The 6,142-nt window shown below is 39.0% G+C and overlaps 1 non-coding gene across 1 annotated transcript; it reads left to right on the plus strand.

Moving 5' to 3' along the window:
- Positions 1-1,405: 1,405 nt before the first annotated feature.
- On the plus strand, positions 1,406-1,512 carry LOC141722480 (small nucleolar RNA R71). Its single transcript, XR_012575499.1, has one exon. It is a non-coding gene; the product is annotated as a small nucleolar RNA R71 (small nucleolar RNA).
- The last annotated feature ends 4,630 nt before the right edge of the window (positions 1,513-6,142 follow it).

A 6,142-nucleotide genomic window follows, 5' to 3' on the forward strand; every position in this document is an offset into this window, starting at 1 on the left:
AGTCTGCAGGAAAGAAGAGCTTATCCACCTTTACTAGGACATCCTCCATTATGCCTGGTGGGTATATAATAGAACGATCAGCCAATTGTAGAGACATGTAGGTAGGCTTTGGATCAGGCAAATTCAACTTTTTGAAGATAGACAACGGCATCAGATTGATGCTTGCTCCCAAATCACACAGGAACTTGTCAAAAGATAACTTGTCGATGGTGCAAGGAATGGTGAAGCTACCTGGATCTTTAAAATTTGGAGGTAATTTTTGTTGTAGCACAACACTGCACTCTTCCGTTAGAACAACGGTCTCAAGGTCATCCAATTTCACCTTCCTTGAAAGAATACTCTTCATAAATTTTGCATAACTAGGCATTTGCTCCAGAGCCTCAGCGAAAGGTATATTGATGTGAAGTTTCTTGAACACCTCCAGAAACATACCAAACTGCTTATCTAGCTTTTGTTGTTGCAATCTCTTAGGGAAAGGTGGTGGTGGATAGAGCTGTTTCTCCCCTGTATTAACCTCAGACAGAGTGTGTTCAACAATAGTCTTCCTTGGTTCCCCCGCTTTCTCCTTCTGGTTATCTTCTTCATCACCAACTTCAGCTTCTCCGTCTTTTATTTTTTCAGCATCAGCAACTTTTCCAGACCTTAAGGTAATAGCCTTGACTTGCTCTTTAGCTTCCTTTCTTCCTGGCACTTCAGTATCACTGGGAAGTGTGCTAGGTTGATGATTGAGCACTGCATTGGCTATTTGACCGATTTGATTTTCCAAGGTCTTGATAGAAATAACCTCATTTTTGCACAACATCTTGAGTTCCTCGAAATCAGTACTAGAAGGTGGAGCTGCACCTCCTTGTTGAGGATATGATTGCCTTTGAGCATAATGTTGTGGTTGCTGGAATCTAGGTGGATTAAACTGTTTACTTACTCCTTGCTGATATGGTTGTTGAATGGCATTCTGATTATTATTCCAGCTGAAATTTGGATGATTTCTGTTGTTAGGATGATAAGTAGCTGGCACAGGCTGCTACGGTCGCTGATAATTGTTCACATACTGCACAGATTCATTAAAAATAGAACACTGATCCGTAGCATGAGAACATGCACAAAGCTCACAGACCATAGCTATCTAATTGACTTGATAAGTGGCTAAAGAATCGACCTTTATAGACAGTGCTTGGAGCTGCGCTGCAATAGCTGTAGCTGCATCAACTTCCAGAATACCTGCTACCTTCCCAGGCATCATCCTTTGAGAGGGGTTTTGATGCTCATTTGCACCCATAGTCTCAATAAGATTAAAAGCCTCAGTATAGCTTTTGGCCCATAAGGCGCCTCCAGCTGCTGCATCGAGCATGGGCCGAGATTGGGCCCCAAACCATTATAGAAACCAATGATCACCATCCAATTAAGCATACCATGATGTGGACACTTTCTCAACATCTCCTTGTAGCGCTCCCAAGCTTCGCACATAGATTCTGTAGGTTGCTGCGCAAATTGAGTAAGAGCACTCCTCATAGCCGCAATCTTCGCTATTGGATAGAACTTCACCAGAAACTTCTACGCAAGATCTTGCCAAGTAGTGATGGACCCAGCTGGTTCAGAATGTAACCAGTCCTTAGCTTTATCCCTCAGTGAGAATGGGAAAAGCCTCAGCTTGATAGCCTCATCAGTCATACCATTATATTTGAAAGTACTACAGATCTTGACAAAATTCCTGATGTGCATGTTAGGGTCTTCAGTCACACCACCTCCGAAAGAAACAGAATTCTGCACCATCTGAATGGTACCCGACTTGATTTCAAAGTTATTGGCCTCAATAGCCGGATGCATGATGTTTGACTGAATGTCATCAATTTTAGGCCGAGAAAAGTCCATAAGAGCTGGATCTGCCGGAACTATACGATCACCTATGATTACTGGTTCTTTCTGATCACTTTCTGTATCCGAATCTTCAAAATCAATCTTCTCCGGAATACCAAGAACTTCGTCTGTCTCCTCAGCCGTATCTAAAGTCCTCTTGCGAGTGCGAGAACGTGTTTGCATAAACGCTTGCTAAAGTACCTGAAACACAATCGGAAACAATAAGTAACAAGTCTTAATTAATGAGTCCTAATGATCACTGATGGTAAGTACATAAACTAAACAAATACGCCGAGTCCCTGGCAGCGGCGCCAAAAACTTGTTAGGGTGAAAATACGCGCTAATAATACACGCAAGTATACGCATTCGCAAGTAATTTAGAATACTTTCTAGTTCGTTCCCACAGAGACTCAGACTAATTATGTTCAATTAACACTCACTCACCAATGTATAATTACTTCTCAATGTTAAGATAATAACACTTAGATTTGATTAACTAATTATTAACTACAATTAACTACGAGAATTAAGCACTTAATTGACACTTGAATTAACAATATTAAAACACACATGAGATCACAACTTCATTACTACTTCCTTCAATAGTTATTGTTATTACCCTTAGCATGTAACAGTGATGATATTAATCGAACAACACGAAACTAATAAAAGCCAACTTTCATTGTACTAATACCATTCTACCAAGCATCCACAATTAAGATAGAAGTTGAATAGGCATCAATTATGTTGAGATCCTATATGTCTACAGAATTTGACAACATAACAATTTAAGCACAAGTTATTCCTTATGATTACACAGGGTAAGTAAAACGGTTAGAGATACCCACTAATCATGCATACACATGCATGAACCTATGCTAGCAGGGCAAGTTCTAAACCTCAAGATCCACCGTCGCTTCACAAGAGATTAACACCCTTTCTTATATATTCGCGATGCACATAAGATGAATAAGCACAACCAATACTAGATATCATACAATCATCACACACTAAGGTATTAAACAACTAACTAAATAATTCCATAGCAAATCCGTTACGACCCCATGATCACGATTAGCCCATGATTGAACTCATCGTCACCATGGGTTCATATGAAAACATGATAATAACACACGAGAATAATAACTAAAACTACTTATATTAAACCAGAGTACGTCACAAGAGTAAATAGGTTCAAAGCAAAGAAAACTAGCATCCAACATTATAACGAAATAAAGAATCACAAGAAAATATGCTTCCTCTTCGTTGCGATGTGCTAAAACGATCTTCTTCCTTATCTCCTTGCTCCTCGATTAATACTATGATTCAACACACGTGAAACGTCTCTGAAAACTAGTTATATAGGAGTCCCACAAAACCCATCTATCTCAGAAGTTAGAAGCTCAAAAGAATTAGGATTCTAAAATAATTATTTTAAATTTCCATCCCTGAGCGTCCGCTCAGCATTCCTGAGCGGGCACTCAGCTTCCTGAGCGGTCGCTCAGCAAAGCTGAGCGGGCGCTCAGACCCCTTCTTGAAAATGCTCTATTTTTGCTCCTGTTCTTTGCTGCATTCTGCTCCTATCTTCCCACTTGCAATTCCAAACACATGCCAAGGCTTATTCTTGATGAAATCTCTCCACAAATGCAAGTAATACCCTGAAATGCACAAACACTAGAAAAACACATCAAATACACAAAATACTTGATTTCAAGACACCAATTTAAGCCATTATAAGATGTTTTAAGTGGTATAAAATGCCACTTATTAGTTCTGCGTGATCAGCTTCTGTCTTAGAATATACCAGAATATCATCAAAGAAAACAATGACAAACTTGTCCAAATACTCCTTGAATACTCGATTCATTAAATCCATGAAAGCAGCTGGTGCATTCGTCAACCCAAAAGCCATAACAAGAAACTTCTAGTTTGAAAAGCTGTTTTATGTGTGTCTTCAGACTTAATCTTTAATTGGTGGTATCCCGATCACAGATCAATCTTCGAAAAACAAGAGGCTCCCTTGAGTTGGTCAAACAGATCATCAATTCTAGGTAAAGGGTATCTATTCTTAATCATCAACTTGTTCAATTCTCGATAATCTATACAAAGTCGCATGCTTCCATCCTTCTTCTTCACAAACAATACTGGCGCATCCCACGATGAAACACTTTGTATTATAAATCCCTTTTCTAGTAATTCTTGTATTTGATTTGCTAATTACTTCATCTCCGTTGGTGCCATCCTATATGGAGCTTTCGAAACGGGTTCGGTGCCGGGTGCAAGATCTATTGTAAACTCAATTTATCTGTCCGGGGGTAAGCCAAGAAGTTCTTCAGGAAAAATGTCCTGAAAATCTCTTACCACTGGAATGTCTTTCGGATTTGAAACTTCTCTACCTTTATCAACTACATATGCCAAATACGCCTCGCATCCTTTTCGAATTAACTTCTTTTCTTGCATCGAGGTAAGAAATGTCTGAGTTTGCTTTTGCCCCTTGAACGTTACTTTCTTACCTTGATGTGTACTTAATACAACTCTTTTATCATTACAGTTTATTAGAGCATTGAAACTTGTCAACCAATCCATTCCTAAGATCACGTCGAATTTGCCTAATTGGAAAGGAATAAGGTTCGCAGGAAGAACGTGTCCGACTATCTCTATTAAACAATAAGGGCAAATACGATTTGCAGATACTCTATCTTGATTAGCTAAGATAATGGATAAGGGTTCATGCATCAATTGAGTTTCATAATTTAACTTATCAACAAAAGATTTCAAAATGAATGATCTGGTGGCTCCCGAATCAATCAATACTTTAACACTAGCAGCATTCACAGACTGCGTACCTGACACCACATCGGTACTTCGAATTGCATCCTTCACGTTCACGTTGAAAGTTCTTCCTTGAGCTGGATAAGTCAAAGCTGGGCAATTTGAAGATGATGTTATTTGAGGTTGATTGAGAGATATTGGGAATGATGGGGTTGGTATAGGAGTTACTTGATTCATATGGTAGGTTACAGTAGTCAGTTGCATCAATTGATTATTACCCACTCCTTTGTATTCTCGTGAGACAAGTCCTGGTTTCCCACACTTATATCACGTGATGTTGGCCTTCTGATTCTTCCATTCATGAGCATAATGGCCCTTCATATAACACTTCAAACAAACTATATTCACCTTAATGCAGATTCCCGTATGTCGCCTATTACAAATCTTACATTCCAGAACTGATCCTTGCGGGGGTTTCTGTCCACTGGTTGATTGAGATCTTGTTTCTTGTGACTTATTCCCAAATTCTTTCTTCTTAAAGTTTCCGGGTCCACTTTGAGGTTTAAACCTTTGATTAGTCCTCTGATTCTGGCCCTTGTAACTTTAGCCTTCTTCTCCCGTTTCAAATCTTCTCTTCTTGTTTCCTTTCTCCTTTTGATTTTGCTCACTCTCGCCTTCAATTACCATTGCCTTCTGAACCACTTCAGCATAAATGGTCAACTCAAAAACTGCCACACGACTCCTTATTCAAGGCTTCAATCCCTGTTGGAACCTTTTTGCCCTTTTCTCTTCAGAATCAACATACTCTCCCATAAACCTAGAAAGTTCTATAAACTTCTTCTCATATTCTCCAACTGTCCTATTGTCTTGCTTCAATTCAAAGAATTTCATCTCCAATTGTGTTTGCATATAGCGAGGAAAATACTTATCTAAGAACATTCTCTTAAACCTATCCCAAGTAATAATTTCAGCAGCTTCTAAAGCTTTCGCTGTCTCCCACCAATAGTTTGATTCACCTTTAAGAAAATAAGTGGCATACTCCACCTTCTGGTTATCTCTAACGTTCGTTAAGGCAAAGGCCTTTTCTATTTCTTTAAGCCAAGCATGAGCTTCTACCGTGTCTTGTGTTCCTTTGAATTCTGGGGGTTTTACAGATTGAAATATTTTGAAAGTAGTGACACCTTCTGGGGGTGGTTGAGGGGGTTGCATCTGTTGAAGAAGTAGTTGCTGTTGGGCTATGGTAGTAGTTTGTTGGTGTACCAACTCCACAAGTTGTGCTATATCAGGGTTTTGATTTTCTTCGTTATTTTCTTGGTTATTTGTAGGTCTTCCTTGGGCTCTTCTAGGTGCCATTTTCTGAAATAAGAGTTACACAGTTTGAGTGATACATAATTAGGTATTATTTTGCAGTCATCGTGGTATACAGTTTTCAAACAATAAAGGTTATGTATGGTGATAAGCAAGAAATTTTAAAGGAGTAATTATAGGAATCATAGAAAGTGCATAACTGAATTGA

The sequence above is a fragment of the Apium graveolens genome, chromosome 4 (genome assembly GCF_009905375.1).
Source record: "Apium graveolens cultivar Ventura chromosome 4, ASM990537v1, whole genome shotgun sequence".
In the NCBI taxonomy this organism is placed as follows: domain Eukaryota; kingdom Viridiplantae; phylum Streptophyta; class Magnoliopsida; order Apiales; family Apiaceae; genus Apium; species Apium graveolens.